This window comes from Rattus norvegicus, chromosome 17, assembly GCF_021556685.1.
Source record: "Rattus norvegicus strain SHRSP/BbbUtx chromosome 17, alternate assembly SHRSP_T2T, whole genome shotgun sequence".
NCBI lineage: Eukaryota > Metazoa > Chordata > Mammalia > Rodentia > Muridae > Rattus > Rattus norvegicus.
Window position 1 is genome coordinate 84,439,981 of NC_141550.1, and position 18,684 is coordinate 84,458,664.

The 18,684-nt window shown below is 43.1% G+C and overlaps 1 protein-coding gene across 8 annotated transcripts in view; it reads left to right on the forward strand.

Annotated features, from left to right (window-relative positions):
* Positions 1-18,684, forward strand: part of Cacnb2 (calcium voltage-gated channel auxiliary subunit beta 2) — a 346,804-nt gene that overhangs the window by 90,208 nt on the left and 237,912 nt on the right.

Sequence of the window (18,684 nt, forward strand, 5' to 3'; positions counted from 1 at the left end):
TTCCTTCCAATTCTAGCCATCACTTAAGAAAACCAGAGATTCTGATCGCCCCTAATCCAAGATGTCATAAACCTGCACTTCAAGTACAATGTGGAAAACCAGAGGCTTGGAGTTTACTTTGCTGTGGGTTTTCGGGTCTTATTTTCTTATGACAGACCTATACAGTGACTTCATTTTTCTCCTTGTGTGATAAAAGATGTTTCTGCAGTTGTCTAATATAGTTCCCATTTCATGTGAACCAAACAAAAACAGAAATCCCCCGTACTGTAAGACTTATTTTAAATTATTTCATACAATACATGTTGATAATATTTACTCCTGATTCCTTCCCTTATCTCCTCCCACATCCACCCCCACCTCTACCCCTCCAACTCTGTTTCCTTGTTTTATGTTTTTTGTAAATACCTGGAATCTAGTTTTTCCTGCCAATAAACTTCTAGGTCTAGGGCCATTTGTTTAACTGCACTCAACCTACCATGAGCTACACCTTTAAAAGAAACATACTCTTCCGCTATGCTCCAGAAGCCATAAATATCCATTATTCCTCAGTTAGGGCAGGGGCTCATGAACATCTTCGCACGCACTTCATGCTAGAACGTTGATTGGCTTCATCTCGTACAAGTCTTGTATGGGCAACCTAAGCCTGGGGAGACGTGTGATTTTGTTTCTGAGCACTCCAAAGACACGGATTCTCTACACTCGAACCAGTTGTGAGTATCTGCGTTAACTAGTGTTCTCTGGACAAAGAATGTTCTGTGATGAGGTTTCGATAAGGGATACTAATCTAGAGACCATTCTGATACTGTCTCCATCTTCGCAGAGTAATGGTATTAGGTTCACTTTCAGGGCCTGATGACTTCACTTTTTTAAAGAACCATTCTACTTAGTTTTAATAGTATTTTTTTTCAATTTCATGCACATATACAAAATATTTCAATCTTATTCATCTCCCACTGCACACCCCAACTCCTCCCAGAGCCCATGGACCTCATCATCCTGTGTCCTTTTAACTTCGTGTCCAGTATCACTCTTATTCTCATACTTACTCCTTGCTCCCCACTGAATCTGATTAGCATTGTCCATACGCAATAGGTATAGGACCATCCACTGGACCATGGGACCATCCACTGGACCACGGGTAACCTGCTAGAAACCACAGCCTCAAAGAACAGTGACTTCTGTTCCTCAATCGCCTTCAACCATTGGTAGCTTCTCATCTGGGGTAGGTTCTTATAACTCACCTCGCTGACCAGTGCTGGACATTTGATGACCTTGACATCCTGAATGTCTGTGATGGTAACCACAACCACTGGTCCTTCATCTGGGCCATGACCAAAAGACACTGTTTCGCAACAGTCTCCTCAAATCTCTAGCTCTTAAAAATCTCCCCCCCCCTTTCCTGGCATTCCCTAAGGCTGGGAGGCTGGGAGATGGATGTAGATGACTGACTCATGCACAGGTGAGCACACATTACTCAGCTCGTTGACTAGCCGTGCATCCCCTCATCATCCACTACACACTGCAAAAGGAAGCTTTTTGGACCAGTATTGGACAAAAGCACAGCTCTACACAGATCTATGGATTTAAACATAAATACCGCCGAGGTAGTTTGAAAGTGTGAGCATTTCGTGAAACAACAGCGAGAGGTTACTCAATAGGGTCTATGACATCCCCAGCCATGTGCTTTTTACAGCCTTATAGTACCCTCCTTGGAGGTTCATGAACTCCTCCTGTAGAACAGTTCTAAAGTCCAATCAAAAGGTGGTTGGTTAACCACATAGCCATCATGCTGGATGCACCAGTGGGCACAACTTACTTGGACATTCGGGACTGAAGTATGCAGGACCCAGTGCTGAATGTGGCTATTTATGCCTTTTCTCCCCCAATGGCTTCCATAGCATCTAGCAGCAGTATGCAAGTTAGCCAGCAGGGAGAGCTTCTTCATTAGTTCGAGACTGGTTTCTCTATGTCCTGCAACAAAAGTGTGTGGTGTTTTCAGCAATAAGGTCTTCATATCTAGTTACGGTGGGTGGCCGAGAGGAATAATGGCCTGTGCTGTGCCTTGCTGACCCCCAGGTCGTTTGGGGGAGATGTCTTAAAGGGTCACTTAAAATAAGTAGACTTAAATGCTGGCTCATTCGTCAACTAACATAAAACTGTGGGGATTTAAATTTTCTGCACGAATGCTTTAATGTGTGCCAGAGAGCTTGATTCAGTAACAGTACAGCCATGGTGCAGAACAGAGTCGAAAAAGGACTAAGGGAGGAGATGGCAGAGACCCGAGCATGAGCCTGGCCGCCATTAATGCGCGCACCACCAAAACCCTATTGCATCTGGTCTCTGGATGCCTGAATGCGAAAGAGACCCAATTAGATTCTATCAAAAATCGCAGAGGTAATATGACCTCTTGGGAAATATCTTAAGATGTGATGGCAGCTGTGATCTAAGTGCTTTGATTAAGCATTGACTCAAAAAAAAGAAAAGAAAGAAAGAGGGAAGAAAAGGAAGGAGAGAGAGAGAGAGAGAGAGAGAGAGAGAGAGAGAGAGAGAGAGAGAGAGAGAGAGAGAGAGAGAGAGAGAGAGAATGCGATATTCTTTAGCAAAGCCCGCCACCTAGTGGCCACAACATGACTAACAAAGAACTTGGCTTTGACTCCATCGAAAAGACAGAGCCCTTGAGTGGAGTATGACAGTTGGATACAATTACCATCCTACCTTAAACAATGTTTTAAAAAATTAAATCTAGTTTTAACAGAGGAAGGTGTTCTAAAAACACATGAATCTCCCATCTTAGTTCTTCTATAAAATTTTTATCTCACCTATTCCCAAATCTTAATAACCTTTTCATCTGTCTGCAAGAAAGACAGATTCTGAGATTCAGAATCCTTTCCAGAATCTACGCATGATGACAGCCATGCATATTCCTCTTGCACTTTAGTTAACTACTACCCCTTGACATCATCAGCTGCAACAATAAGTTCACACGGAGTGACTGAGTTCATGGTGAATGATTTGGACTTCTTAAAAAGACAGTGTCTGACAGCTAGAATACGGCAAATACATAGGCGAATGCCAGCAGCAATCCACTGAACTGAGAACGGGACCCCCGTTGAAGGAATCAGAGAAAGGATTGGAAGAGCTTGAAGGGGCTCGAGACCCCAAAAGTACAACAATGCCAAGCAACCAGAGCTTCCAGGGACTAAGCCACTACCTAAAGACTATACATGGACTGACCCTGGACTCTGACCTCATAGGTAGCAATGAGTATCCTAGTAAGAGCACCAGTGGAAGGGGAAGCCCTGGGTCCTGGTAAGACTGAACCCTCAGTGAATGTGATTGTTGTGGGGAGGGCGGAGATGGGGGAGGGGGGGTTAGGGGGATGTTGGCCTGGAAACCGGGAAGGGGAATAACAATTGAAATGTTAATAAGAAATACCCAATTTAATAAAGATGGAGGAAAAAAAAGCAGTGTCTGACTCTTTAGCCTAGGTTGGCCAGGACCTCATGATATTACAGAGGCTGGCTTTGAATGTGAAGTGTTTTCCCTGTGTCTGCCTCCTTAATACTGGAACTACAGGCATGCATAAAGTATCATGCCCAGCTCACATGGCCTTTGTGTAGCGTTTTATGAAAAGAATGTTGGAAATTAATGAATGGGAGAGACTAAATGCCTCATACTTCATATTTCATAATATTTTCATGAAAGGTTGAATGACTGGAAGAATGGAAATAGTTTGTCCTTTGAAGGAACACAACACACACACATTGTATTTTTATTGAAATTAGAAAAATGCCTACATTCTCCCTGACATTTCATTTGGTTCTACTTGACTGTCTCTTGGACAATATTAGTCTACAATCCAAATAAAATGTGTTGCAAACACTTCACAGTGACTCAAATAACTAAGTTATTTTTTACCCGTGTGTAGAACATAGCCCAGCCTTTTATTAAAGACTTATGTGGATAAAAGCCTAAACTTCCCTGCAGAGCCACAGGGGTGTAAAGCACTCTGAAGGAGGCCTGCCCCATTTTAGATTTTAGAAATGCGTGCTGAGAAAGTGAGGGCAGGAAGAGCAAAAGCAAACGGATCGTCACAGTCTTTCATATGGCATTAAATCCTACCACGTCTCTACATCTCCTCTTGATTTTCTTAGACGCTTCAGATTTTACACATCCCAGACTGAACTGTGATCATACCCCTCTCAAACACACTCCCTTCTGTCTCTGTCTTGCAGCAAAAGGTATTTCTTTCCTCAATCTGGTTATAGAAACCAATACAAGTCATTTTTGATAACTGTCTTCGTCTTTCCTTTTATCCAGTAATCAAACTAATTATTTAAAAAAAAAAGCCAGACAACAACAAATAAGACCTAAGTGTAGAGTCTAGGAATGAATTCTTCTCCATGAAACAAGGCTCAGATCCAGTCAGAAAGTGAGGTCCAAGAGATGGCTCAGCACCTAAGAGCAGTTGATACCTTGCAGAGGACCTGGGTTCTGTTCCCGGCACCCACATTGTCATGGTTTGAATATGCTCGAATATACCACTCACCCATACGGAGTGATGCTCTTAGGAGGCGTGGCCTTGTGGGAGTCACTGTGGTGGTGCGCTTTGAGAAACCCTCCTCCTAGCGCTCTTCCAGCAGCCTTCAGATCAAGATGGGGAACTGGAACTCTCAGCTCCTTCCCCAGCACCGTGCCTGCCTGGATGCTGCCATGTTACCAGCATGATGATAATAGCAGACTGAACCTCTGAAAACTGTAAGCCAGCCCCAAATAAATGGCATCCTTTGTAAGGGTTGCCTTGTCCATGGCATCTCTTCACAGCAACGAAACCCTAACTAAGGCGCACATGGAGGCTCACAGCTATCCGAATCTCTAGTTCCAAGGGATACAGTGCTCTCTTCTTACTTTCAGATACCGGGCATACATGGTATACATACAACCATGCAGGCAAAACATTCACACACATAAAATGTTTAAAAAGATGCTATTTACCCCCAAACAGCCATCCCATTATTGTACCAGCACATACATCCTCCATGGTAGGTCAAGATTGTAGCTTGCAGGGTCCAGTCATGGATAAGACAAGTGATGTGTTTTCCTAACCCTGTGAAAGCTAGCCAACCAGCAGGAAGTGTCTTCCTAATATAGTCAAGGTTGATTGGTTATTTCCTGCAGCTGAAGTGTGAGGCGTCCTCAGCACGGGGGTCTTACTCTCTACTTACTGTGGACAATCAAGAGCAGTGGTAGACAGGCGCTGCTTTTGCAGACCTCAGAGGTTTCTTTGACTGATAACTTATAGGGAACTATCCCATAATTGTCATTTAATAACATGTTTTGCATTGTCTGCCCATGCAGAGTACCTCCATCCAAACCTCTTTCTAAAACTCGCGGAGTTGGAAACACGGTTCAGAGGTTTCACGGTGTTCTTCCAGAGGACCCCAGTTCAGTTCCCAGAACACTCACCACATGGCTGACAACTGACTCTAACTCCAGTTCTAGTGATCCAGGACTGTCTGCTGGCTTCTGGAGACACCTGCACTCAAGTGCACACGACCACACACAAACACACCGATGTACACGTAATTAAAACTCAAATCTTCTAAATAGATTTTAAAGAAGCATTTTGTAGTTATTTTCAAACTAGGGGACTTCCATGAGGCTTTTTCATAAATCCTCAGCGTTGGTTAGATTGCTCATATCTCAATCCTCTGTCCAATCCCTCCACCCCCATCCCCATCTCCGCTTAAACCTTCACTGCCAAATACACCCCTTCTTCCATATCACATGTCTTCTGCTATCCCCTCTGATATACTTTTTGATTGGGTTGTAAGATAGGAGGCCTCCACATGGCATCCATGTTGGTTTATGATCCCCTAGAGTATCTCCACTTCTCCTCTCTTCCCAACTCCCTCCCCACTTAAACCTTTCCACCTCCCCACTATCATTTGAGATAAAATTTACACACCAATTTGTACAGTTGAAGTTAAAACCCAAAGGGGAATTTGTCCCCCTAACAATTCTGTACTTTTACAGCTAATTCAACTTTATGATTAATTTTATGATACGTGTTCTTTTGATTATTTTTATTTATATCAAATTCCAGTAAATTTTTAATCTTTATAGCACATATCTAAAAGATTTTGGTTTTTTACATTTACGGTTATGTGTACATATGTGTATCTGTGGGTGTGTGCGTATATTAGTATCAATATCCTTTGAGTCTAAGAGAGTATTGGAGCCCTGGAGCTGCTGATACGGTTGCTCTGAACAGAATGTGGGTCCCCTGGAAGGACAGAAAAATGCTCTTAACTCCTGAGCCATCTCTCCAAAAGAAGCCAAAGAAATTACTTTTGAAATATTTGTACAAACAGTATTTGCTGGCTAAGATGAGTTTTGTAGTTATGTTATATTTTGAAACAGAAATATGCCAAGTAAGAAGATGGGTCATTGTATTAATATCGAAATACCAATAAACAGAATATTCAGGAACAAACCATATTCAAATATATATTGGAGAATATCACTATTCAACACTCATATTTAATACTCATTAAATTAAAATACTCTCACATATGTAATAATGAATGAAGCAGATGCATTCTAGAATGAAGACATAAGCAATAAATTATATAAATTATAATTTATATAAATTAAATTATATAAATTAAAATCTCATCTGGTCTTTGCTGTATGTAAAATATAATAATGCATACAATGAAATAATAGGACATTAATTATTTGATAGTATAAAATTATAGTGGTACAATTAATTAACTAATTAACTTAAAATTAGATCCATATTTTGTGCCAAAACTAATTAAAGAGCTGAAGATAGCCTGACTTGAAAACAGTATTGGCCATTCCACAAAACATAGGAAGAATTAAAGATGTGAGAAAGTTTCTAGAGGAATAGTCACAGGCCAGTGTGATGGCTCAGCAGATAAACTTGCTTAGTCTTTACTGTGCAAGCCTGACAACTACATTTCAACCCACTGAACCAACTTTTGAATTGCGCACACACACACACACACACACACACACACACACACACACACACACAGACACACACCGTGCAGCACACAAAGAAAAAGCACAGTGTAAAGGCAGAAGGTGATAGCTATTTTAAAGTGTTATAGCTCATACCAACAGAAGAAGTCAAATGGAACCAAGTGTTGTGAAAAAGTTAATGTAGAAATATAAAGAATTAGAATATCATATAAACCGTTCATACGAACCATAAGACTATTGCAATAAGCTGAGTGTATTTGTATGTATAAGGACATGTAAGTAAAGGTGATAAAAATTATAAAGGATATTTGTAAAATACTAAATACACAAAATCTCCATATGGCAACAGCAGTGGAGACACTGGTAAGATATTTAGTCAAGTTGAAAAATAAAACGCATGGTGCATAAGATTCCTTGCTATCTGAATCAAACAGTGTGAGCCGTCCATGTAAAGACTAGCCCTGCCTCCTCCAGGGCAATGCCCACAGATGCGTGCTGGTGACAGCACACCAGTGTTGTCTTCAGGATCCTTATAGGGATCTTTGTGCTTCAATATCCCGGGGCTTTGGGCTGAGCCTGAACTCTGTCGCTTGTGAACAGTGTGTCCTTTACCTGTCATTACATCTTAGACTCTGTTTCCTCTCTTGACGAACCAAGTGAGACCAACCATGGTGCTGAATTTCTAGCGAGAATTAAATAATTCCGTGGTGATGGGTGGAGGCTGCTGCCTGTTTAAAGCTTTCAGTCAAGAAAACCAGCTGTTTCTGCCCACTTGTGCCTGCACAGTACAGTACCTGAAGTACTAGGTGCAGGGACCTTTTCAATGATTCTGTTCCATCCTCAAAAGACATTCCAGGACTTTCAAAAAAAAAATCCCACTATACTAAAAAGAGAGTTCATTTTTGTCTTAGGATTTCCATTGCTGTTAGGAGACACCATGACCACAACAGCTCTTTTAAAGGAAAGCATTTATTAGAGGCTTGGTTATAGCGTCAAAGGTTTAGCCTGTTGTCATCATGGCGGGAAGCATGGCGGCATGCAGGCAGACATAGTGCTGGAGAAGGAGCTGAGAGCTCTACAGCTGGATCAGTGGGTAGCAGGACAGAGGGAGAGAGACACTGAGCTCGACTTGAGCATTGGAAACCTCAAAGCCCACCCCCTACAGTGAACACACTTCCTACCAACAAGGCCACACCCTTTAATACCTATCAATATCACCAATCCCTAATAACTAAGCCTGCAAATATATGAGCCTGTGTGGCTGTCCCCATTCAAACTATCCCATTTTGGAATCACAGATGTGTGGTTTATGTCTTGGGAGTCTTAGAGAATATCACCATTGAATTCAACAATAAACTTTAGACATCAAAATTTTACCCTCGAACAGAAGTCATTTCCAAAGCAAAATGAGGGTCATTTTACGTTTTTGTCCCAATTCTCATGTGCCAGTGCCTGTAGGTGCCCTGAACAACACGATTTCTAATATGCAACACGATTACTTAGAGAAAGTCACTGTACATAGTCGGGTGGAAACTATTCTGACACTGCAAAGTACGTGCCAGCCTTTTTCTCCCTGTGAGTTTTGATTTCAGTATATTTAAAGTTATTTTGAATTTTTCAACAGCCTTGTGGATGCGTTCATCAGTCGTAAATGAAAGGACTTGAGACTTAGGAGCTGGTGGGTACAGAGTCTTCCAGAAGGCATAGAACACTGTAGTAGGCTCTAAAAACGTCTCCGTCTTAATCCCTGAACATGTTATATTACTTGCTAACAAAGAGCATTTTGCAGAGATGATTAAGAGTCTTAAGCTAGAAAAAGGTGGTTGTATATTGTCCAGTCAGGTACGGTATAAACACAAGAGATTTTCCATGCCGGCAAGGGAAGCTGAGCCCCAGTAGGCAGCAACAGAGAAGAGGAGAAGATGCTGTTGGCTTTGAGGATTGAAAGGATCCTAAACCAAGAGTGGCTAAAACATGGAAAAGTTCGATTCTTCCCAGAAGTCTCCATTAGGGACCCCTTGACCTTTTCCTGGATGAGAATCCCTTAAGATTCTGGGTTCCAGCTTGTGAAATATTGTTTTCAACACAGATGCTGATGAAACTGGCGTGTAGTACGCTATAGATGCTCACAGGTAGTGTATAGAAATACCAGCTGTGTCTACAGCATGCAGATGTCTACAGGCACTGTAGCAGATGCCTTCCGACAGTGTGTGGGGATTCCACTTGTGTCTACAGTGTGTAAGGAGATGCCTACAGACGGCTGCAGAGATGGCTCAGCGGTTAAGAGCACTGGCTGCTCTTCCAGAGGTCCTGAGTTCAACTCCAAGCAACCACATGGTGGTTCATAACCATCTAGAGATATCCATGAGATCCGGTGCCCTCTTCTGGCCTGCAAGCATGTATATAGGCAGAATGCTATATACATAATAAATTAATAAATCTTGAGGGGGAGAGGGAGAGAGGGAGATGCCTACAGGCAGTGTGGAGGAATACCGCCTGTGTCTACAGTCTGTGATATTTGATAAGGGAAACACCGCAAAGAATCCTGCAGCGTTGTACTTATTTCATCTTTTTGGCCAAACAGAACACAAAATATGCCTTTAAGTTCAAAGAAGCCTCAGGCAGAAATGAGAAGGGGCCTTGATTCCAAGTCCTTCTGCCCTCCAACAAGATCATGCACAGGGCAGATAACGGGGTCTGAAACAGGGATTGAGACTTAGATGCCCGGGGAGATGAATACAGGGTTGGGAGGGCATTTGTATTCTCTTGTATGGTCAGACCACCCCTCCATGTTTATTCTGAGCTAGTTTTTAAGTTTTCAGAGTCCCCCATAACCAGAAGAAGAGAGCCAATCAGTAAATACAAATGGGTAGGTGCTGGGGACCAGGTGAAGAGAGCTGGAGTAATGATGGGAACAAGCCCCAGAGGCTGATGGGAGCAGGAGGAGAACACAGGGGAGGGGAGGGAGGTTACAGGGGTGTGGGGGATAAATGAGTCCAAAGTACAACGGCGCACGTGCATGAAAATGCTGTCCTCCAAACTGCTGCTCTGTACGACAACTTAAAATCCAATTTAAAAAACAGCGTTGGTGAAAAAAATGGAGTCTGAATGGCAAAGTGTTGATTATTAAAATATTCAACAAAGATATTAGAACAAAAACTACTGTTTTGGTTTTTTTGTTGTTTTTTTTTTTTTTGTTTTTTGGGGGGTTGGTTTTTTGTTTTGTTTTTTTTTGTCAAAAAGAAATTTAAAAAGACAGTGAAAATAAAGAATGTTCTGTGGACTTTTCCGTTCTTTTAATACAGAGAAGAAAATAGCCTTCTGGCAAAAGAATAAATGAATAAAATAAAAATAATAAATAAAAACAGTGAATGTCTTGGCAGCCCCAGGGTGTGGTAAGGCTTAGGCGACAGGCAGCCTAAGCCATGCGTTCATGTCAGCTGGTTTTCTGTTACTGTAACAAGTATCTGAGGCTGTTAACTTATGAGAGAGAGGGTTAAGGCTCGGGATCTGGCTCAGTAGGGAAAGTGCTTGCTGCCTAGGATCCTCAGCCTGCCTGGGATCCAGGAAGATGGGGCTCGCCTGCCAGCCTGGCACTGCAGGGGGGAAGCAGGTGCTTATGCTTCCATGAGCAGCCAGACAAGCCAAGATGGCAACTTCCAGGTTCAGCAGAAGACCCTGGCTTAAAAAATACAGCGGTCAGTAATATAGGAAGACACCCAACATTGACGTCTGGCCTCTACTCGGGTACACATAAAAATGTGCACACACACACACACACACACACACACACACACACAGCGCCATACACACACACAGCCATACACACACACACAGCCATATACACACACACACAGCCACACACACACACACACAGTCATACTCACACACACACAGCCATACACACACACAGAGACACACACACAGCCATATACACACACACACACATACACAGCCCCCCACACACACAGCCATAAACACACACACACACAGACACATAGCCACACACACAGTCATACACACACACACAGTCATACACACACACACAGACACATAGCCACACACACAGTCATACACACACACACAGTCATACAAACACACAGACACACACACAGACACACACACACACACACAGAGCCATACACACACACAGCCATACACACACACACAGCCATACACACACACACAGCCACACACACACACACACACACACACACACAGTCATACACACACACACACAGCCATACACACACACAGAGACACACACACAGCCATATACACACACACACATACACAGCCCCCCCCACACACAGCCATAAACACACACACACACAGACACATAGCCCCACACACAGTCATACACACACACACACACAGTCATACACACACACAGACACACACAGAGCCATACACACACATACACACACACACAGACACATAGCCACACACACAGTCATACACACACACAGACACACACACAGACACACACAGAGCCATACACACACATACACACACACACACAGAGCCATATACACACACACAGCCACACACACACAGTCATACACACACACACAGCCATACACACACACAGACACACACAGAGAGACACACACACAGCCATATACACACACACACACATACACAGCCCCCCACACACACAGCCATACACGCACACACACACACACACACAGACACATAGCCACACACACAGTCATACACACACACACAGAGTCATACACACACACACAGTCACACACACACACACACACACACACGCACGCACGCACGCACGCACGCAAGCAAGTTCTGAGCTGTGACCGGTTGACTCTGCTCACTTTGGGACCTGTGATCAGACAAGTTATCATACGGTCATAAGGCAAGCAAACTTGCAAACTTGCTCTCTTTGCCAGGCAGTGATAAGTATGAAAAAAGTAGATAAGAATGAAATGGAATGATGTCGTAAAAACTATTTTAAAAATCCTAGGGTGGGGTTTCTTCCCACCTTAGACCACTTATGTTTATGGATGAAAGACACACACACATAGCCTTTGGACCCCTTCCAAAGTAATGTAGATCAGACATAACAGGGGAAGGCCCGACAAGATAAAAATAGAATATACTGAAGGGAGAAAGCCACCATGGGGTAAGAGGAAAGAAAACGTGGCCATGTGGGCTGGCCAATTAGAACTAAGAACAGCTCAGATAAAACACAGTAAATAGTAATAATTCGATGTTATCAATAGGAAAATAGATTGTAACAACATGGAGGGTAGACAATTGCCCAGTTATTGTGCTGCTTAAGACATACTTAAAAGTATTAGTCTGTGTGTGTCTTTCATCCGGGAGCATAAATAGTCGAAGGCAGGGAAGAAAATCCACAATGGGATTTTTTAAAATATTTCTTTACTATATAACGAAAGGAATAAGACCCCAAGAACCCTTGCACGTACACCTCCAGTGACCTAAATGCCTTTTATTAGGCCCCTCCTAAAGGTCTTACCACTTTCAAACAGTACCAGCATGTTGTCCAAGTCCTAAGCACGGGGACCTTTCAGGGATAGTTAAGATTCGATCTACAGCAGGATTTAACTCTCCAGCTCTCCTTGGACTGCTTAGGATTGAAGTCTGGCTCAGCTCCTCTGTCTGTATGAAATTAGCATATTAGTGAGACTCAGGGCTATACGATATATCAGTGCCCTCTGATAAATGGGCACAAAAGTACTAACTTCAAGAATTGTTGTGGAAAGTAAAAGAAACATTGTAAAGTGCTTACCGGTAAGAAACCACCATCCTCAACAAAAATCTTGGAGAACCTCAAAATTTTGAAAGAAGGAATCAGAGAACCCTTATTTTTCTATTTCTTTCTCCTGTACTTTCTCATGTTGAGACAAGATATCGTTCGGTAGCCCAGAGTGGCCCAAAGTCCACCATCCTCTTGTTTCGGCCTCCAGAGTGCTAGGACCATGCTAACAATGAAGGGACCTGTTTTGTTTCTTATTTGTTTAAAAAAATATATGAGGGGTGTGGTTACATGCAGATGTTTCTATTTATTTCATTATTAAATAGTAATAGGTGGACTCGGTATTCATCTCCAATTCAGCTTTATTCAACTGAAATCCTATTAGCTCAAAAGTCCTTGTGAAATCAGACCCCATTTTAATATTTTTTAAAGATTTATTTTATTTATATGAGTAGGTACACTATAGCTGTCTTCAGACACACCAGAAGAGGGCATTGGATCCCATTACAGATGGTTGTGAGCCACCATGTGGTTGCTGGAATTGAACTCAGGACCTCTGGAAGAGCAGTCAGTGCTCTAAACCACTGAGCCATCTCCCCAGCCCCCATTTTAATATTTTTATTCTTCCTTCCTCCATTTCCTTCTTCCTTCCTTTCTCCCTACCTCCTGGGTACATGTCTGTCTGTCTGTCTGTCTGTCTGTCTGTCTGTCTGTATGTATGTATGTATGTATGTATGTCTTTATCTCTTGTGAATTTCATTTACCACTCATGAGTACAATGTTAAGGTCTCCTTTAGTCTGGGCTGATGTCAAACTTGTAGTTATGAATGGTCCAGAAACTTGATTCACTTCCTTCTGCTTCCTGTGTGTACCATCACACCCAGCTCCTGTAACATACCTGATTATATTAAATGTGGCCCACACAAGTAGACTTTGGGCTAGTTGGCTTGGAGGATCCCTTCAGGTCCTTCAGTCCTTCCCCTAGCTCTTCCATAGGAGGCCCCTGGGCTTACTCCGATGGTTGGCTGTATCTGCATCTGTATTGGTCAGATGCTGGTAGAGCCTCTCAGGACCAGTCATACCAGGCTCCTGTCAGCAAGCTCTTCTTGGCATCAACAATAGTGTATGGGTTTGGTGTCTGTAGATGGGATGGATCCCTAGATGGGGCGATCTCTGGGTGGCCTTTCCTTCAGTCTCTGTTCCATTTACAGAGGGTCAAGAAACTGAATATAAATATGTAGCAATTGTGGGGAGAGGGTAGAGAACTGAGGGTAGCCACTAGAAAGTTCCAGCTGCCAGGGAAGCAAGAGTCTCCCAGGACCCAACAGGGATGACTTTAGCCGAAATACCCAACAAAGGGTCGGTAGAACCTACAGAGACCAACTCCACTAGCTAGGCGTGCCCTCCCCCCCCCCCAGTTAAAGGATGGGGCCACTCCGATTCAAAATTTTGAAACCCAGAAATGTTCCTGTCGGAAGGATAGACAGAACTCTGCAATAAGGGACTAATAAGCCCTTGGAGTCACCAGGGCTGGGTGTTACTGCCACCTTGTGGTCATATCTTTTTCTTTGACTCAGCCTCTGAGTCCCCATCCTCATTCTGACACCATCCTGGACCTTGTGACCCTCCTGCCTCTGTGCCACCACAACCGGCGGACAACCATCCTCTTTCTGTCCTCCCAGAAAAGGAACATCTCCATGCATGGTGACCTGAGCAGGAACCCATGTAAATCCAAACACAGCCAAGGGCTGGGTCAGTAAAGGTCTTCAGCCTGGGAAGTAGACTACATGCCCCAGTTTTCCTTAGAATTGCTCCTGTTGGCCATGAACAGTAGGATGCAAACTGTTCAGTGCTAGGAATTATGAATTCCTCCATGGTACCTTCCAAGAAAGTCAATACTGGGATTTTAGGCATGTTTACTGATAATGCCAAAATAAATTTATTCTCATATTGCACCCAGGTTGAAGTGTTTAAGATGTCATTAACAATGGGACTTACAAACAGTTGATGTTTCTTACAGATATGAAACCTGGGAAGAAAGTACAAGTTCAAAGCTGATATGGTGTCTTCTCAAGACCCATTTCCTGGTTTACGGGTGGCATATTGCTGTGACCTCATACAAAGCGTAGTACATGGAGGGCTCTTTAGGGGCCCTCACATAAACACACTAGTTCAGTTCTTGAGAGGCCAGTCCTGGTGATGTCAGCACCACATAGATCATACCTTTGAATACTGTGTTGGTCAGGTTTCAGCATGTGAGCTTAGCATATATATTCAAATGACTGAATTGATCAGAGATGTGACATAGAACGAATTGTCAGTTTGGGGGCAGGGGATATAGCTCAGTGTTGGAGCATTTGTCCAGTGATACCTTGGACTCTGTCCCCGCTCTGGGAAGACTTATCAGCTTCAGCTTTGAAATTCAGTAGAAAAATTCTGCTGCTCCAAAATCAACTAAGTTGACGTCAAAACACACGTGAGATGCTATTTATGGAGGGGTGAAGGTGTTTGTATCAGGCATAGTGAGTTCAACTTTTCAAAGAATGAAGATTTGCAGTTTAATTATTTTTTTGCCTTGGTGGCTGTGTGCTTCTTATATGAGAATAATAAAAGGCTTCTGTGGCCTGAGTGTGAAATAATTGGACTGGGATACTAGACCTGGAGTTCTTCACACCTAATCAGAGGACTCCCCCTGGATTCCTCCATGTCTGCTCTTAAAGTGGAGAAATGTTTTCCTATTCCAGCTAAACTTCCTCACTGCATGTTCACATGGCTACATCAGACAGTGGGAAATGAGAGTTTCTTACCCATTTCATCTTAACAACGAGTTCGACTGGTAGGTAACATGCTTTGGATGTGAAATGTCCCCAGGGAAACATGTACTGGCACCTGAGTGTTGAGCAGCACTGTCCAGAGTGTATTGGGTCACAATGACTTTCAATACACTAACCTCTGATGGCTTCACTGTTGAAGGGACTACAGGAAAGTAGTGAGTATTGTATTGTAGATCGGTTGGTCTAGCTGCAGAAAGTGAGACTCTCACTCTCTCCGACTCTGTCTCTCACACACTCTATCACTCAATCTCTCTCTCTCTCTCTCTCTCTCTCTCTCTCTCTCTCTCTCTCTCTCTCTCTCTCTCTCTCTCTCTCTCTCTCATTCCTGTCCACTCTAAAGAACACATCTTTTTCCCACTATGCTCTTCTGCTATAACGTATCTGCCTCCTCACTACAGGCCTCCTCAAACACAACCAGGTCAACCCCATATACACTGAAGTTCCTGAAGTTCCTGACTCACAGCACCAAAGAACGTCCTTCCTCCTGCAGCTGGTTCTCTTGGGCAATGTGTCTTCACGACTGACACACTGGAACATCTTTACCAGGAGTTGACTTCTCTAGTCAACTCAGAAGAGACTGATCTAATTTGACGTGTCTGCTATTGCTCTAAGAATCCCTCCTGTTCTGTGATCTCATATGCTTTCTCTTTTTTTCCAGTTTCTCATCCCTCACCACCAGCAGATCATCAGTGTTCTCCTTACTTAGGCCCCTTGGTGTATTAGACATTCAGCTGTCTGCTCCCCTCTCCCTCTGGCTATTGTTCCCAAGAAACACCAAGCCAGGCTGAATCTGATACTCATTGACTTGGCCCTTGAACTCCATCACATGAGCATAATAGGTCACGTTGGAAACATCAGCATAGGGGAACTTTTATGCAGATATTAACACGTATTTGATACTGTACTCAATATCATCCACCTTTTGTCTTTTCAGTTTGCCTAGCCCATCTACAAGACCATTCCTGAGAATCCCTCCTTGACCTCTGGTGCCCAACACTTTCCTCTTTCTGCTCTCATTTAACGACCTTTCTCCTGACTTCATCAGAGAAAAGGACACCTCTGAAAAGACCTTTTAGCACCTGTCATTAAGTCAGGATTCTCTGCCTTCCTTTGAAGTGAATGAATGACTTCACATTACAGTGGATGAATGAAGTCAGTCTACTCATTCAGTCAATGTGCATGGTGTCTCATCCCCTCTGGACCACCATGGACTTTCTTCTACAATTATCTGTGATCTCTCTTGAAGCATCTCTTATTTTACTCTAACCTGTAACAGCTCTGCTTGGTTCCATATCTTTCTACAGACATGCCTTGTATGCTAAGTAAGATCTTCCTGGAAAAAAAAAATGTATCAGTTGACTCTATTTCAACAGACTTAAATTTTTTTAATGTTAATTTTACTTACTGGCAGGGGAGGCTAGTACATGTGTACTGTAGCTTGCATGTGGAGTCAGAGGACAACTTTTAGGAGCTGGTTCTCTCCTCCCACCATGTGGGTTCTGGGGATCAAACTCCAGCATCAGGCTTGGTAGCAAGCACCTTACCTGCTGAGCCATCTTGGTGATTCTTGGTACTTTTGGCCCAAACTCTCATTGAATTCCTCTCATCTACAACCATGATTGATATCCATATGTTGAGATCTGATACTCAATCTGTGGTCTATATCTCATTTGACTTCCCTTTGGTTTTCAACCAAAGAAATCATTTCCCATATCTTACCAGACTCTTGGCTGCTGCAGTCACTTGTTAGCTGAAGCCAGTCTTGGGTCATCCTTGTTAAGAGTTTCCCTAAGGCTCATGGTTTTAAAGACATCTCTGTGCTGCCTTCCACATGCACCTCTGTGCCCACAGCTTTCTTTTGAAACCTGAAGTCATGCAATAAATTATCTAACTGATCTCACTGCATTGATAGTCTATAGACTTTTAACTTAATATTTTTTTAAGATAGAATCTCACTAAGTAGTCCTGGTTGGCTTAAACTCACCACATAGACCATGCTAGCCTCCAACTCATGAAGTTCTGCCTGTCTCTGCCCTGCGGGTATGGGAATTCAAAGCATGGACCACCACATCTGACCATACATTCTACAGAAGTTTTTCAAAATTAACTTTCCCCAAATTATTTTTGTTTCCCTTTCAAGTCAGCTTCTCCCTGAGGGTCCCTTTTAGGAAGTGGAGCTGACATACACAGAGTTGTTAAGCTCATGTATCCCCTTTCAAGCCCCAACTTGCTGTATTATTGTCTCGTGCAGTATGAATCTATGGGTCCTATCACTTCTGACATCACAGTATATTCAGAATCAAACCATCTTTCAAGACTTCTCTCCAACAAATACCCTAGATGAAGGCCTTCTCTCTTAACTGAGCAATTGTGGTAGTCGAACACACCATCTTTCTGGTGTGTTTAGCTTCTTGAAGTCCCTGCACAGCATGCATGATGCCACTGCTGAGATATCAGTCAGTGTTGTTTGTCCTTCACAAACTCACCCATGGCTTTCACTCACAGACAGAGTCCTGTTGCTGTAGTGATGGAATGACACTGACCGATTCCAACCCTGGCCGTTGGAGTAGATGAAATCACAACTCCCTTACTGACCAGTTCCTCTATGACAGTGGTGTACACTCACCTCTGGCACTCGTCTCATGCTTTCTTCTCTTGATCTCATGTCTTATTCATGTACCATAGTCTATCCTTACCTTCCACAGATGCCTTACATGAGACTGGAACTTAGTCTTCCTGTCTGTCATTCCCACCCTTCTTCCCAAAATACATCGAAACTGCAAGTCGGTGTTTAAAAATACATGTCCCTGTTTTCTTTACCTGCATAGCACCACAGGAGCAGAGAGTTTCCATTGTCCACTTGTGTATCTGTGGCCCAGATAGTTTTTATTGTCAACTAGGCACAACCTTGTGTCACTAGGAAAGAGAGAACCTCAACGAAAAAATAGCCTCAATTAGATTGGTCAGTCCGTGAGAGCTCATCTTGATTGATGTGTAAAGTGGGGAGGCCCAGCCCACTGTGGGTGGCACAATCCCTTGGCATTTGACATAGAGATTCTGCGTGGCCTACACCCATAGGCCCATAGGCTGTGAGGTGCT